The sequence below is a fragment of the Artemia sp. Qi Xiang Cuo genome, chromosome 11 (genome assembly GCF_049724085.1).
Source record: "Artemia sp. Qi Xiang Cuo chromosome 11, ASM4972408v1, whole genome shotgun sequence".
Taxonomy (NCBI): domain Eukaryota; kingdom Metazoa; phylum Arthropoda; class Branchiopoda; order Anostraca; family Artemiidae; genus Artemia; species Artemia sp. Qi Xiang Cuo.
This window is the reverse complement of record NC_142804.1, coordinates 59,350,633-59,368,781: the sequence shown is the minus strand read 5'-3', so window position 1 is coordinate 59,368,781 and position 18,149 is coordinate 59,350,633. Positions and strand designations below refer to the sequence as shown.

At 36.8% G+C, this 18,149-nt stretch overlaps 1 long non-coding RNA gene across 1 annotated transcript; it reads right to left on the bottom strand.

Moving 5' to 3' along the window:
- Window positions 1-1,714: 1,714 nt before the first annotated feature.
- On the bottom strand, window positions 1,715-17,888 carry LOC148947187 (uncharacterized). Its single transcript, XR_016142429.1, has 2 exons — window positions 17,618-17,888; window positions 1,715-1,934 (listed from the first exon to the last, which is right to left on the bottom strand). It is a non-coding gene; the product is annotated as an uncharacterized LOC148947187 (long non-coding RNA).
- Window positions 17,889-18,149: the final 261 nt, after the last annotated feature.

Genomic DNA, 18,149 nt, shown 5'->3' with positions numbered 1-18,149 from the left:
GATACCGAAATACACCAAGTCATATATCTAATATTATTAGGCATGGTATGTCAGATATTATAGATGCTACACGTTCATTTACGCTAAACAACCTTATTTATTTACCTAAATATCGGCCTGAGGAACTAAAGTTTCTAGCTCTGATGCAGGAGTCAGGGATGTTATAAATAGGGATTTTTAACTCGCATATTGATCTTACAATGTAACTTAACGAATTTGAGTTAATTACTACAACTGATAATACCATACAACAATAGCAAGCCGTTCAAAGGTAATGCAGCTGCTCATGCTCCTTGCTAGTCAGTGCAGTACCTCACCCTTTCTTCCCTCCCATAAAATTCATGCTTCCTTTAAGTTTTTCTTATGACCTCTTCCAACAAATGCAAGGACATTGTGATGGCAGCATCTGAATTACCAAAAAGAACGACCTATGGTAGACTTCATCGGTAAAAATTGACCAAAGGATTTCAACCTTTCTTTGCTTATAGGCTTATACAGCAAGAAGGAAAACAGTTTTTCTGTACACATATTCTATATGCGTTCAGGTTAATCGGAGTATTTCTTGCGCATTTCAAAATGCATAATCCAGGATTCCAGCATTGTTCCAGAACGCCAAATTAGTTGCTTGACATGCATTAAACAACTAGTCATTTGCATTAGAAGACCATTCCGTAATTTGGTTTTGATGTTACGAAGTAGCGGAAACTGTCTTCCAGCAGCTGCTGAAGAGTGTGGCAGGCCACACAACGTTAGCATAAAACCACAAAGATCCTTGTATTTTTCTTTGTCCTTGGCATCCTTACATTTTCTTAGGGCAGACCAGAAAACTCATGGATTTGCTTAGTCAGAACGGAAATTGAAAGTTCTAGTGCCCTTTTTCAGTGACCAAACATAATGGAGGGCAACTAAGCCCCCTTCCCCTCCCGCGCTCACTTTTTTCCCAAGTCACCGGATCATAATTTTTAGATAGCCATTTTGTTCAGCATGTTCGAAAAATACAGTAACTATGTCTTTGAGGATGACCCCCACAGTCTCCGGGGGACGGTCTGCAAGTTATGAACTATGTCCAATGTTTACATATAATATTGGCTATTGGGAATTCTACAATAGTTTTCAGGGCAAATTTTCTGGTAGTTGGGGAGGGGTCGGGTTTTAGGTGGGAGGAGCTTTCCGCGGAGGAAGGGACATTGCCATGAAGGGGGCATTGGATTCCCAAAATTATTTAAAAAACAATAAGAAATTAAATAAAATGCAATTTTTCAACTGAAAGTAAGGAGCAACACCAAAACTTAGAACAAACAGAAATTCATTTCTCTGCAATTTGTCGGGAAATAGAAATTATCTATAGTGATTACCTATTTATTCAATCTATCTCACAAAAATTTGAAAAAACAGACATATTTGTGATTAGCTTGCTATTTCACTATTCTTCTCAATTGAAAACCTTACCTTTTTATTCACACGACTAAAAACTAGACATACACCTAACTTGTGACCAGTTATTTGTTTTATATTTTTCAATTATTAACTATAGTGATTTCATCAATTGTTATGGCAGAATTGTAATCATACCTTTCAAGTACTCATGATTGGAAATTCTAAAAGACAAAAAGATGTATAAAAGGCAAAAGAACGTAGCCACCTTCTCAAATAGTTGTGTTATTATGTAGTTCTTTCTGTTTGTGTTTCTTTTTCTTTCTTTTCTAGTTTGTGCTCTGTCTTTTTCTGTTTATTGTAAGACAGGTTGTTAATAAAATTCATTCATTCATTCATTACGTGATTAGGTGGAGAACTGATCTTGATTGTAGCTTACTTTTGGTATTAAACCTTATTTGTCTAAATTTCACCGTCTTTCCTCTCTATGGTAATAATTATGCGCTTCTTTTCAAAATGGTGTGTCATATTCTTTAAACTGGCTGGAGGTCCACAATTTCCTGAAAAAAAATGCAGGGGTTAAATCCTTGCTATTTTGTCACGATAAACTGAAATAAGCAGGAAAAAAGAGAACAAAACTTGAGTATTGTTCCCAAAGCCGTTCTAGCGGGTTCCCGTTTTTGAACTCCCCTCCGTAATTTATTGTCCGACTCATAAAAATAACTCATGGATACGGCCTAAAAAAAAGACCGTACCCAGGAAGATTCCCAGTTTGAATCCCCTCCCCGCCAAGATTGGTTGTCCGACTCATAAAAACGTAACAAAAATGTATGTAAACAAATTTTGATACATTTTTTTAAGTTTTTTTTTGTATCTTCCCCCCTCCGAAGAAAAATCCTAGATACGCTCCTGGTTGTTCCCGTGACAGTATTACTGCTGATTCTTATTTGAAGACTACGATGCCTGCCGAGAGGTATTCAAAATAGAAGAAAGGCACACTGACTTCAGGAATTGCTTTATCCATGACCATGCTCATTTTCACTGTGCTCACGTAACCCAACGGTTCATTGAGCAACCTAGACGGGATATTTTTGAACCCCCTTTTCTATACAGTCTCAGTTTGGTGCACCGTGGATGCAATCTTTTCACTCAGTTGAAGAAAGCTGCATGGGGGGAGGCAGCACTTTCTATCTGACGAGGGGAACGAAGAAACCTGTGCAGTGTTGGTTCACATATATGACAAAAGCCTTAATCTTCAATTTAATTAGGTAGAGAAGTAACCTTGATTGTAGATTACTTTGCTATTAGATTATTGGTCTATATTTGCCCGTCCTACCTTTATATCCAATCGAAATTTAGAAGAAAAAAAATATGTAAGAGAAGGGCTCATAAATCCAGTCCCGAAAAGAAGTTGACTTGCTTTGAAGTGTCAAACTAAGAGTCTTACGATCTTGATCTAAGAGTCTAAGAGTACGATCTAAAAGTGAGCAAATTATGTAGATCCCGAATAGTGTGCGGAAGTGATCGAATCAAAACATTTTGGTTTTAACATTCAGTAGAAATGTGGTCTTATAGGATTGAAGGGCTCTGCGCCTACTCCTCCCAGTATCTTCCTATAAAATGATTACGAGGGCTACTCGTTTCGAGTTGACGGTGCTAGAATATTTGAGGCGTGCTCTACCGAACAAAAACCGTGTGCTCTTGAGCCCTTTCTATGGGTTGGAAGCTATTGCAGTTTAATAAGATCAGTTCATTGTCAGAGTTCAACGAGTGAAGAGCTAAACAAGTTTTCAATTGAATCGGATATAGTCCTTGCTGAAATTTGTTGAACTTGTGTAAGGAACTAAGCACATATTACAAGCGTGAGTACTTTGGGGTTGAAGATTGGAACATTTAGTTGTTGAAGTTTGTTACCTGTAGTGCCCCCCGCCCCCCGTCGTAACTGCAGATTGTAAAATGGCAAAATACAAACAGTTCGATCTTGTCCTAGCTTCATTTCAGGGATACCCCTTATGGCCATCAGTAGTTATTAAAACCACCAAAGACCAGAAAAATCAAGCTAGATACCTAGTCTTTTGCTACGGTACCCACTCTGAGCATAATATAGCTGAAGCTCATATCCACAACTGGAATGATCACTTTAAAGAACCTTGTACAAGGACAGATAAAGATGTAAATAAGGCTTTTGAACAGCAGCGCCTTTTCCCTGATATTTTCAAGACTAAGAGTAAAACCTACTTGTCCCTACCCGCTAAAACTAAAGTAAAATCCAGCCTAGTGCCGTCAACTCCGACTTCCGCAGCAGCATCAACTTTAAAGGAAATAATAAATGAAACTCAAGAGGAACTAATGAACACTAAGTCCATCCTAATGAATGGCATTTCTCGGGTCGTATCAGACACAATGAAAGATCGCCCAGGTTCTGAAATTATCAGTGAAGATATTGTGAACGAAGTTTATAATTCTATTTCCCTTGAATATAATGCTAAATTTGAAAAAATTGAATCAACCCTTCAAAGACTTTATAATGCTGTGAACTTGCTTGAAAATAAAATTTCTAAAACAGAGGACAGGGTTGACCAACTTGAGCAGGATGCCTTACTTGACACCCTAATTTTCTACGGTGTGAAACCAAACCCCAATGTGGAATTGATGGATAATCTTATTGAAGTGATAACAAAAATAATGGGCTTGCAAGATTTCAAAAAAATGGACCTCTTAAATGCTAATTGATTCCGTATTCCTGATACTCAAACTTGGAATGTGAAAATTGCCCCCATCCTGGTAAAATGTTCAAACTTGGATATTGCTCGAAAATTGTTTGCAGCAAAAAGTAAGTTGGCTAAGTCAGGTGTATTTGTGTCTGAAAACCTAACTAAAAAGCGTCGAGATCTATTAAACGCGGCTCGCAGCACCTTTGGTGCAAGAAGTGTTTGGCTTGATCATGGACAAGTTCTAGCCAAAGTTCCGGGTGCAACTCATATACGTAAAATAAACTATTTGCATGAATGCATTAGTATGTGACTTGTTAGTATTTTTCTTAATTTGTAAATGCCTTCCACAGTTCATTGATTTTCATTTATTTGCTTTATTTATTTTTTTTTTCATTTTTTTTTCTCTTTCCATGCTAATGGTTCATTCCGATAATACCTACTGTCCAATTAGTTATTTGTTTGTTTGTAATCCTTTGACAGGTTTTTCTTTTGCAATTGATTTAAGTAAAGATTTCTTTTTGGTTCATCTGGTGACTTTAATAGACTCCAAGTAAAACCTGTTTTTGTGAATCTTTTAAGCCATGAGAGTCGGCTTTGTGAGCTTGAAAATAATCCTTTCGATGTAATTAGTATCGTAAATAATTATGTGGGTCAGGCTAATCAAAGTCCGATTAATATAAACCCTATTTGTTATAGTTAAATATGTTTCGGATTTGGGGGGAGCTTAACATTCAGGGTCTCTCCTTGTCAATAGATAATTTAAGACAAATTGTTTCTGATGGACAGCCTGATTTTGTGGGTTTATGTGAGACGTTTTTGGATTCTGGCAATGAAATGCTACTGGATATCCATGGTTACAAAATGGAACGTATAAACCGCTGCAAGACGGCTAAGGGAGGTCTTGCCATGTATCCACCGTAAGTAAAATGATTAATTCTTTTAGTGACCAGGGTGATGTCAACTCTTTGGGGGAACGTTTTGTTAAGTTACAAAAGAATCCTTTAGATATAGAAAGTATAATTAATAATTCAGTTGGAAGTAGAAATAGGAATTATAATGATCCTAAATCGGTTATTGAAGGTAAATATGTTTCGCAATTAAGTGGTTCTGCCTCTTCTAAACATGATGGTATTTTCTCTGTGCTTCACCTAAACATTCAGGGACTTTGTTCATCTTTTGATAAGCTGAAACGGATCGTCAGTGGTGGAACTCCGGATGTTATTGGATTATGTGAAACTTTCCTGGATTCAAAAAAGGATATGCGTTTAGATATCCAAAGATTTAGGATGGAGAGGATGAACCGGAAACAGACGGCGAAAGGTGGCCTTGCCCTCTATATTGCCGATCATCTTGTATATAATTTCCGAAGTGATTTGAGCAGAAATTAGGAATGAATCTTTAAATCCCTTTTTATTGAGATTAAGTCAGGTTGTAAGAATTTAGTTGTCGGTTTGGTTTACAGATCCCCTAGTGGATCTATTCCTTCGTTTATGAAAATTCTAGAAGAGGTTTTGGACTTAGTCCAAAAGCATCCTTGCGAACTAATCCTTATGGGGGATTTCAACCTTAACCTGCTGGATCAAAATTCTGCTTCGGCTGCTGATTTTTTGCCAATGATGCTTTCTGCAGGAACTCTACCTTCAGTTTGTATACCAACCCGAGTTACTGAGATGCATGCATCACGTATTGATAATATTTTTACGTCACTAGATGTCTTAGATAATTCGGTGATGATTAGTGATATTTCTGATCATTTTCCTGCTATTTCACGGTATAGGACGGCTAATCGATCGCAGCGTAAAGTTTCGCCATCTAATCTCCCATTTTTCCGTTTTGGTGTCAGTGAGATCAGTCTACTTAAATCTCGTTTGACTGATCAGCCATGGAATAGTTTGGATTCTGAATCGGATTTTAACCGCTCTTTTGATTTCTTTTATGATTCAGTAAAAGAAGGTATCCTAGAAGTTTGCCACCAGAGTCCAAAGCCTCATGCTTCGAAAAGGATAGTACTGCTGAATCCGTGGATGACTCCAGGTCTCCATAAAAGCTGGAAAAGGAAAAATTATCTTTGGAAACTATACAAGGCTTCGTCATCTGCTTCTCATCATCAGCAGTTCAAGGCCTATAGGAATATATTTAATTCTCTGTGTCGGAAGGCCAAGTCTCAGTATTATCACAGGAAATATTCTGAGTGTGGAAAGGATGTTGGGAAGACATGTAAATTTATTAATTCTTTAATAAACCCTCCTCCCCCTCCGCATTATTTTCAACCACGGCTTATTTTTGAGGTTAAATTTGACAAAGGATAATAAATTTTTAATATTTATCTTAGTTCTTTTTTTTATATTATAGGAAAAACGACTGCTTCATCTGTGAGCTCTACAACTCCTCGTTGCGATTTCAGAGCCTATCTTGGACCCCCATGTTTAAAGTGAATGGTCTTGAACCCTGTTTCCGAGTTTGAGGTTGCTCGGATCGTAAATGCACTTAAAGGTTCATCGTCTTCAGGGCCAGACAGAATTCCTACAAGGGTTATCCGTGCCCTTCTTCCTGCTATTCTGTCACCATTGACTAAGCTTGTCAATCTGTCTTTCGTGAATGGAATTTTCCCTGAATCACTCAAGGGAGCTAAGGTTATAGTGCTGTATAAAGGTGGGTCCCGGAGTGATCCTGCTAATTATAGGCCAATTTCTCTTCTATCTGTTTGAGATTTTTGAGAAAAAGCAAAATTTTTGAGAAGGCTATGCTATCCAGGCTTCTTAGTTTTCTGGATGTCAAAAATTTTTTTTCATGATTTCCAGTTTGGATTCCGAGCAAATCACTCTACAGAGCATGCTTGCGCATCTCTCTTGAATTTTATTCATTCGGCAATAGATTTTGGTCTTATCCCGGCAGCTTTATTTTTGGATGTTCGTAAAGCTTTTCATTCTTTGACTCATCAGATTCTTCTTTGGAAATTATCGCATATTGGTATAAGATCAAATGTTTTCTCTTGGTTTGAATCATATCTTTCTGGTAGACTTATTTCAATCGATCCGCTTTTCCGGAGCCCTTCTGAAGTAAGATATGGTGTCCCCCAGGAATCTGTTCTTGGCCCCGTTTTATTTCTGATTTATGTCAATGATCTGATTTCAGCAGTCAAGAACACCAGTCCTCTAGTATGCTGCAATCTGTGTCATCCGGATGTTCCAATGCTACTTCTAATGAAGATTGCCTCGTTGCTTTTGCTGACGACAGCACTTTTGGGACTCAAGGGAGGACGGAATGTGATGTCAGGTCTAATCTGGTGGCAATATTTGAGAGAGTAGTTTCATGGTTTGAGGCGAATTACTTGGCCTTGAATGTTACCAAGTCACATTTTCTTATTTTTTCTCGAGTTGGTGTAGCTTTCCCTCAACTTACACAGCTTCAGGTGTCACAAGGCTCCTTGTGTAGACCGAAGAATTGGTTGGTCTGGTTTCTTGGTATCCTGCTTGATGAGAACCTTTCGTTAAGACACCATATAGCCATGATTAGGGTTGAGGTCTCACGGAGTTTGGGTGTCATTCGAAAACTCAAACACACCTTTCCTGGATCTATTCTGAAGCTTCTTTTTTTCTGTCTTGTCCAGTCATATGTCTCTTATTGCCCCATAGTATGGATGTCTACTTTTCCTTCTACACTGCGGTCGCTTTCTGTCATGTATGATAAAACACGGCGTCTGGTTATGGACACCATCCGTTCTTCACCAAGACCGCTTCTAAATCTACAGTCTATCTACATTCTTTCTTGTGTTTCTTTTGTTTTTCATCAGCTTTATGGCAATCTTCCAAAATCTCTTAAAAGAACTCCTCAGTTTATTTCTGATTCAGCTCCATATAACCTTCGTTCGTCACGTAATATCTGCCTTCCTCCTACTCCAATTGTGCGGTAAGATTTTAATCGCCTCATCGCTTGTCATCAGGTTTGGAACTCTCTGCTTTCTTCAGTACAAAAACACCACTCCTTTGGCACTTTCAAGAGGTTTCTTAATGACAATCTTGTTAAGAATCAAAAAGAATAATTATTTTTTTTTTTTTTTTTTTTTTATTTTTTTTGTGGAGTTGATGTCCCCTGAATGTTTAGTTCTGTTTTATGGTGGTCTTCTCTGCGCTATGACTCCCAGGCCTCAGGTATGACTATCAATATTTATTGCTGAAACTTGTATAGTCACTAAGGAGTAGCATTCATGAAGACGGGTTAAATTTTATTGCTTTCGCACCATTTTATTACAGTCCAATAATTATAAGCCTTATGACTGAATTAACCCATAAACGTCAATTTTGCTACCTAGCCTCAGAAATAAGCAGAGCTATTTGAACTGGGATTTATATAGTTTTAAATACAAGTTTAAAAGGGCTGTACATGGCTTTAGTTATGAAATTTTAATATCTTGGATAAGAGCTATGAATAATATCGTAACAGCTATTATGATGTTGGTTCTACCTGACAATACACATAATTCTGTTTCGACGATAGGAATTCGCTTATAGTAATAGTTATATATATTTTTTTTTTGAGTCTATTTAATATAATTAATTAATTTAGTTTATTTATTTTAATTTTTTCTATAGTTTCCATTTTATCTATATTTTCTTTTCTTCTCCTTCATATGTGAGTAAGTGATCATTTTAAATTTTCTTTTGTTTTTTATCTCTGAGTATGTAATTCATATGTCTTCCCTCTTTGTACAGGCCGATGAGCCTTTGAGGGATTAATAACATGTAATATTGTATGTGTATTTAATGAAGAATAAAACTTATCTTATCTTATCTTCCTCACTGGCACGTAAGCAGAAGGGGTTGAGCAGGACGTCGCCCTTTCTCTGAAATTCTACATCTTTCCAAATTTCTGGCCTGTGGTCTTTTTTAGAGAGAGAACTGACCAAAAACAAAATATAATACAATTAACAGTCGCCTTACGGCTTTTACGGCCTACTCCAGACTATAATTGCAAAAACTTAATTGTAGATTCTCCATTAAAAGAAAAAAAAAGCGAAAACTCCACTTGAGACGCTGTTCTATACAACAATGAAACATTCTCTCTCTATTCAACAGATTAAAAAAAAAAAAAAAAAAAAATTAACTGAAAGTAAGGAGTGACATTAAAACATAACACGAAAAGAAATTATTCCGTATATGAAACGGGCTAACCCCTCCTCAACACCTTGCTTTTTACGCTAATTTTTTTTATTGTTTTAAAAAGTAGAGTTGTGACAAAGAGTCAAACTTTAGCATAAAGAGCGAGTCGTTGAGGAGAGGACAGCCTCTTTCATATACGGAATAATTTTTGTTCGTTTTAAGTTTTAATGTCCCTCCTTACTTCCAATTAAAAAAAAAACTTGTTTTTGTTGTTGTTTAGTTTCTGAACGTTTTTCAACTAATTGAGGTTCGAATTTCGCTCACCGTACATGAAAAATTAATAAGAAATTTTCGTATTGACACATTTATCCCTTGCATGAAGGGTTGCCCCCTCCTCAATACCTTGCTCTTTACGCTAAAGCTGTTACCACTTTTAACAGAAAGCTTCCTATTCTAATTAAACGGCCCGTGATTCAGTAGTCGGTCTTGAAAAGTTGGGACAAACAGTCAAACTTTAGTGTAATGAGCAAGGTATTGATGATGGGGAAACCCTTCATATATAGAATAATTTCTGTTTGTTTTGAGTTTCAATGTTGCTCCTTACTTTCAGTTTTAAAAAAAACTTGTTTGTTTATATTTAATTTCTGATCGTTTTTCAAATAATACCGGTAAATCTGGCTCACCCTCTTTGAAATATGCCCCCCACCCTCTCTGAAAACTCCTCCGTGGAAATTTCATCCAACTTAGAGTTTATCCCCTTCCCCCGTCAAAGTCCCTCCAAACAGTTACATCCTCACTGAAAATCCCCCTCCTCTTAAAATTGTTTGCGGACGATTCAGCCTGAAAAATTCTCCTTAGCATTCTTTCATTTGAATAAGACTCTAATCTCTAATCAGTTTCTTGATCACTCCAAAAATGCTCCCTTTCTTGCAAATTATTTCCTGGAAATCAAATACGCGGAAAATAGCCCCCGGATAATTCCCCTGGAACATCTCCAGATGAAAAATTTGACAAAGAGAATATAAGACAATTAAAAAGAGTTTCGTATAGTAATTCTGTCAAATCCCCCCGGTGCAACATTTCCCCTGGCAATTTCACCGCTCCTCTCAGAAATTTCCCTCTCCAAGGAAGATTTTCCCTATAGAAATCCTTCCCAAGCAACCCTTGCCCCCCCCCCCACACTCCAAAAATGTCTGTATACTTCCCAATAACAAATACTACACTTAAACCATGGGCAAATTTCATAACTTACAGGACTCTCCCCATATCCTGTGGGGGGTCATTTTTCACCTAATTTGATTTATTATTTGATCTTTCAACTATACTGAACAAATTGGTTATCTCAAAATTGTGATCAGACAACTTTGGGGAAAAATGGGCGTAGGGGTCCAGATGCCCTCCAATCTTTTTGGTCACTGAAAAGGACACTAGAACATTTAACAAACAAACAAACACGCATCCGTGATCTGTCTTCTGGCAAAAATAGAAAAATTCCACATTTTTGTATATGATCACTGAAAAGGACACTAGAACATTTAACAAACAAACAAACACGCATCCGTGATCTGTCTTCTGGCAAAAATAGAAAAATTCCACATTTTTGTATATAGGAGCTTGAAACTTCTATAATAGGGTTCTCTGGTATGCTGAATATGATGGTGGTATTTTCATTAAATTTGTCATGAGGTTTGGAACTCCCTGCCTTCTTCAGTACAGAAATGCCACTCGTTTGGCACTTTCAAGAGGATTCTTAAGGACCATTTAGTTAAGAATCAAACTGAATAATTAATTTTTTTTTTTTTGTGGAGTTGATGTCCCCTGAATGTTTAGTTCTGTTTATGGTGGTCTTCTCTGCGCATCCAACTTAAATTTCATCCAACTTAGAGTTTATCCCCTTCCCCCGTCAAAGTCCCTCCAAACAGTTACATCCTCACTGAAAATCCCCCTCCTCTTAAAATTGTTTGCGGACGATTCAGCCTGAAAAATTCTCCTTAGCATTCTTTCATTTGAATAAGACTCTAATCTCTAATCAGTTTCTTGATCACTCCAAAAATGCTCCCTTTCTTGCAAATTATTTCCTGGAAATCAAATACGCGGAAAATAGCCCCCGGATAATTCCCCTGGAACATCTCCAGATGAAAAATTTGACAAAGAGAATATAAGACAATTAAAAAGAGTTTCGTATGAAACTCTAGAAAAATGGGCGTAGGGGTCCAGATGCCTTCCAACCTTTTTGGTCACTAAAAAGGACACTAAAACTTTTAATAAACAAACAAACACGCATCTGTGATCTGTCTTCTGGCAAAAATAGAAAAATTTCACATTTTTGTATATGATCACTGAAAAGGACACTAGAACTTTTAACAAACAAACACGCATCCGGGATCTGTCTTCTTGCAAAAATAGAAAAATTCCACATTTTTGTTTATAGGAGCTTGAAACTTCTGTAATAGGGTTCTCTGGTATGCTGAATATGATGGTGGTATTTTCATTAAGATTGCTTGAATTCTAAGGGGCTGTTTTCCCCTATTTTAGAAATCAGTCTAATTTTCTCAGGCTCGTAACTTTTGATGGGTAGCACTAAACTTGACGATATTTGACGATTCCAAATCTTATACATTTGGAATCATAATAATAAGCTGATTCTTTTGATGTATCTACTGATATTAGAATTCCGTTTTTTAGAGTTTCGGTTGCTGTCGAGCCGAGTCGCTCCTTACGTACAGTTCGTTACCACAAACTGTTTGATTCTCCCTCCCTCTCAATGAGAAAGTTTGCAATATACACATTCTTGATGTCTCTGGAGGCAAGGTAATGCTCGTCCTCCAAGGGATTCGAGCTCAAAATAACTTAAAAATAACCATTATAAAAAATAACTCATCTATAACTTTCGAAAAGAAAACACGCAATAAGCCCTTATGAAAGCTAAATTTTACATATGCTGTACTGGATATTATTTGATAAATGAGCTAATGGGAAATTCCAGAAGTAACGGAAATGGATGCATATTATATCTTGTTCGAACTCAGATTAAGAAAAAAATTAAGTACACACAAGTTTAGGGCTTCGTAGATTTGCTGCGTTTTCAGTGAATTAGAAATGCTTCAAATTTATATTGAGCGGGTATTTAACTCTGACCTTCCTCCATTTGGAAGCACTTCTTCGGAGCATGAGATATAGGTGGTAAGGAAAACATTAAATTTTAATTTAAAATGCTAATTCTTAAATGCCAAAGCATTTTGATGAAACATTGAGCTCGAATTTAAAGAGTCGACTGAGAGTCACACGGTCCTTCCTATCAAATAAAATGATAATCTATTTGGAAAGTAAGCCGTCTCTTTTCTCGAAAGATTTCTATTCAAAAATTAAACATCGGTGTAAAGTGTGAAGGGTTGACGACAGTCCCCTCACAATCATTGATGAGGTAACCAAAAGAAAGGAAAGCATAGTAGAAACAAACAATGAAAAAAATGTATGTGTCGAGGGGGTATTTTCCGATGGTATTTTCCGCGGGGGTACTTTCCGCGGGGGTACTTTCCATGGGTATTTTTCGCGGGTGTATTTTCAGCGGGAGAGTATTTTCTGCGGGGGTATTTTTTGTGAGGGGTACTATGCGGATCTGAGCCTGAAACCGAAGCTAAAACCAATTTTGGCCCCCTAATTTTCGCAACGAAATTCCATTTTGTTTTTTCCTCGAAAATTCCTCGAATCTTGAAGACTTGTCCCCGAAAACTCCCCAAATTGTATTTCTAATTGGAATACAGAGGTAAACGATTTGATCAGACGGGCCAATCTTTGAATTCTCAAGTACAATTTCATGAGGAAGCTGTCCAGAACTTGATGCAGGTCATAACAGTCACTTTGATCATTTCTGCAGATATCCTGTCGTCGCCAGGGGACTTCCCATTTTTCAGCTTCTTTTCTGCTACTATATTTTCAGTGGATAACAGCGGATCCGTACTGATATCTAAGGAAAACAGTATTGTTGCTGAGATCTCCGGGGGATTGTCTGGTGGAGGTCTATTCAACAGCTTCTCGAAGTAACTGGCCCAAACTTCGTTTACGTCAGACTGCTGTGTTTTTAGGATGCCCGCGGGGTCTGTTACTGGTCCATGTTGAATAGAGGATTTCTTTCCAATAATCTCATTAGTGATTTTATAGACGGTTCTTGAATCACCTCTCTCCGCCGCCTCTTCTGCCTGCGCTGCTTTTCGCTTAAGCAGGTTTCTCTGGTCTTTTCTGGCACTCTTCTTTACCTCTTTATCCGCTGCTCTGTATTCATCGTTTCTGAGGATCTGTTGGTCGGGGTTTTGTCTTTGGATAAGTGATGCTTTTACTTTTTTTCTTGTCTCAATGAGTTCCCAAGTTTGGTCAGATAACCACTGGTCTTTTGGGCTCTTGTGATACCCAATAGTGGCTTTTGCGGCATTGTGAAAGCACAACTTTATTTTTTCCCAGTATTGATTGCTATCAGCATCATCTAGTAAAGACAAGGCTTCAACTCTATTCCGCATCTCTAGTTTAAAAGATTGGTTGAATTCTCTCAACCTCAGTTTCTCCGAGTCAAAGACTGGGTTTAAGGGAGCCTGATTTGCTTTTCTATTTCTTTTCAATTTGAGGTGGATTTTTGCTTCCATCAGATTATGATCTAAGCCATCGTCAGCTCTTCTATATCCCCTAATATCAAGTAGGCTTGATCTCCGCATCCTGCTCCAAAGACAATGGTCAATCTGATTTCGGGTATGGCCATCGGGAGATATCCAAGAATATTTGTGTACATCCCGATGAGAAAATAGGGTACCTCCGATTAATAGGTCGTTAAGGAGCGCAAAGTCGATAAGTAGTTCTCCGTTTTTGTTTCGCTGGCCCAGGCCATGCTCTCCGAGAACCTCAGGGGAAAACGATCGGTCGTTCCCAACTTTCGCGTTAAAGTCTCCTAGAAAACATGCCATGTCATGCCGTGGTATGTCGTTTGCCACGGAGTTGAGAGCTCTGTAAAATTCGTCTTTTGTTTCGTCGGTGGCATCATTGGTGGGTGCGTAGCATACTATTACTGACAGTTTGACATGCGCGCCGATGAAGCGGGCTTTCAGGATTATAGGTGACACCGGTATCCAATGTAATAGAGCTTTGGAAGTCTGTTTTGTCATCATTAGTGCTACTTCGTATTCACGCTTTTGCTGCGATCCACTGTATATACTGGTTACATCTCCATCCAGTTTATTCGATCCAGATCCTAGCCATCGAACTTCTGACACAGCCAGAAGGTCAAGATGGTAATCTTTCAGTGCTCTTAGCACTTGTTCAGTATTGGAGTCTTGAGACATTGTGCGGACGTTCCAGAAACCAAATTTGAGGTGTTGTTTCGCATTCATAAATCTTGTCCGTGGGCATGCAGAGGTCGTCATCAAAAAGGGGTTCGAAAATCCGAGGCTCAAACTTGGTGTTTCGGTTGCAGTTAGGATTTCCCCTGAGGGCAGGCCCTTGAGGTCCCGGGTGTAAGGAGCGATATTAAATTCGTTAAGTAAGTTAATTCGTAAGTAACATTAGAACAAAATTTCGAGAAAGCCATTTAGCCAAAAAAGTAAAATAAAAGTAAAATTAATATGCAAATTTCGTTTTAATTATTCATGTACGGTGAGCCAAAATCAAAGCTGCATTAATTAAAAAATGTTCAGAAATTAAACAAAAAAAAAAGTTTTTTTTTATAAAGAATTGAAACAAAATTTGAACTTTAGCGTAAAGAGCAAGGTATTGACTATGGGGCGAAGCCCCTAATATACTTACTAAAAATATATGAATATAGAAGTTCGTTACGTAAGTTAATTCGTAAGTTACGTATATCTATTACTAATAAAAACGTTCGTAAATAAAATGAAACAACTTTTGAGAAAGCCATTTAACCAAAAAAAGCAAAATTAATGTGCAAATTTCGTTTTAATTATTCTTGTACGGTGAGCCAAAATCAAAACCTGCATTAATTAAAAAACTTTCAACAAAAAAACTAGTTTTTTTTTAACTGAAAGTAAGGAGCGACATTAAAACTTAAAACGAACAGAAGCTATTCCGTATATGAAAGGGGCCGTCCCCTCCTCAACGCCTCGCTCTTTACGCTATAATTTCTGTTCGTTTTAAGTTTTAATGTCACTTCTTACTTTCAGTTAAAAAAGAACTTTTTTTAAATTTAATTTCTGAACGTTTTTTAATTAATGCAGGTTCTGATTTTGGCTCACCGTATATGAATAACTAAAATGAAATTTGCATATTAATTTAACTTTTTTTTGGCTAAATAGCTTTCTCAAAATTTTGATCGTATGATTTTGAGAAAAAGGGGCCGGGGATGGGGCCTAGTTGCCCTCCTATTTTTTTGATTACTTAAAAACGGCACTTGAACTTTTTATTTTATTTATGAACGTTTTATTAGTAATAAATATACTTAACGTACGAAAATTAACTTACGTTTCGAACTTCTATATTCGTATAATTTTATTACGTATATGAGGGGATCCGCCCCTTCGTCAATACCTCGCTCTTTACGCTGAAGTTCGAATTTTGTTTCAATTCTTTAAAAACGACCCCTGAATTACAAGGCCGTTTAATTAGAATAAATAGCTCTTTTGAAATTAGTAAAAATACTTTAGCGCAAGGAGCGAGGTATTGAGGAGGGGACGAACCCTCTCATAAACGTAAAAATTTTCTATTAGTTTTAAGTTTTAATGTAGCTCCTTACTTTGAGTTAAAAAAAAACTTGTTTTTTTGTTATTTAATTTCTGATTGTTTTTTTAAATAATGCTCAAAAATCCACTGCCCATTCATGGAAATTCTCTTCCCCCATGAAAAATTCCTCCCTGGAAAGATCCTACCCCGTAACACCTGAACCCCCCCCCTAGAAAAAATCCCCCCTGAAAACGTCTGTATACTTCTCTATAACCAGTACTATATGTAAAGAATGGGCAAAGTTCAAAGCATGGAGCCCTTCCCCCTGGGACTGTGGGGGATGACGTCGTCCTCAAAGACATATTTATTAAATTTTTTGACTATGCTGAACAAAATGGCTATCCCAAAATTTTGATTTGGTGCCTTTGGGAAAAAATGAGCGCGGGAGGGGGCCTCGTTGCCCTCAAATTTTTTGGTCACTTAAAAAGGGCACTAGATTTTTAAATTTATGTTCGAATGAGCCCTCTCGCGACATTCTAAGACGAATGGGTGGATACGATCACCCCTGAGAAAAACATACAAAAAAACAAATAAACACGCAGCCGTGATCTTTCTTCTAGCAAAAAATACAAAATTCCTCATTTTGGAAGATAAGAAATTGGAACCTCTACAGTAAAGTTCTCTAATATGCTGAATCTGATGGTGTGATTTTCATTAAGACTCTATGACTTTTAGGGGATGTTTACCCCTTTTTCGAAACTAAGGCAAATTTTCTCAGGCTCGTAACATTTGATGTGTAAGGTTAAACTTGATGAAACTGTATATTTAAAATCAGCATAAAAATCCGATTCTTTTGATGTATCTATTGGTATCAAAAACTCCGTTTTTTAGAGTTTCGGTTACTATTGAGCCGGGTCACTCCTTACTTACAGTTCGTTACCACAAACTGTCTGAAAAGGATTGTTCAAAAATGATCAATACTCATTTCAAAAGTTTTATTTAGGCATCAATGTCTATATGCTTGATATAAGCAAAATATTATTCTAAGAAATATTTCATGTTTAGTAATCTTCACTAGTATTGTGTTTTCTTTTGCTGCTATCGATGTTCTGACAGATGAAAACAACACTGTTCGAAATACACATAGCTTTCATTAAAGCACAGATGACACTAAAGCCTTTCAAAAGGCTGGAGGAAGTGGTTAACTCATATTACAAACCTCAAACAGCCTTGTGATACTATTTGTTGTTGTATATATGCAAGCATGCACAGGTCGAACAAATCGTTTTCAAAAACACGCAAATGACGCTATTAGAAGGTTTACGTGGCGATAACCCAGCTTTTCGTTGTTGCAATTTCTATGAGTTTTGTGTTTGATTATTCATTTGAGTCTGATCATTATAAGATTCATCAATGGCAGCATATATTATTTTTAAGTTCGACGTGATTTACCATTTTAATTTCTGTAAGTTTAGTGGTTTCTTTTATTCATTCATAGTAATGCAGTATCTAATTTTTCAAATTCAGTTCCGCTTGTCTCGAATTTGTCTGCTACAAACGACAAAGAGAAGATAGGAAACAAAAAAAAGAGGAATTTGTGAGGGAAAGACAGAGAAGAAGGGAAAGAGAAATGTTCCCCCAACAAGAAATCATGCCATTTGTAGAGACAAAGAGAACTAAAAACTATTAGAGAGAAAGACAAAAAATTTACAACTGAAATAGAGAGGAAAAGAGAAGGAGAGATAATAGAAATTTATACAGAGAGAATCTTACCATTCTTATGAGAAGATTTTTTCCCCTTATATCAGCTAAACACTGCTGACATGAGAGTTATTTCCAGCATATCTGGTTTGGCATATGGAACAATCAAAGTTTATAGTCAAAATGTGGGACACATTTCTTTTCAACTTCCTTATTACTTTAAATTTTATCACTACCAAAATATTTGTTTCAATCATGAGAATCTAAGAAAAGTTAGGAGCCAAAAGATATGATATGATATGTTTTTCTTCTGTAGTTTTGCTTTCATTCCATTTTGTACCAATTCTTCGTCTATTTTCTTTATTACAACAGCCAAATATATATATATATAAATATATATATATATATATATATATATATATATATATATATATATATATATATATATATATATATATATATATATTATCTCGCTCTTTATGCTAAAGTTTCTACGCTAAAATTGTTTTAAAAAATAAAGTTGTGTGACAGATTCAAACTTTAGCGTAACGAGTGAGGTATTGAAGAGGGGACAGCCCCTTTCATAAACGGAATAATTTCTGTT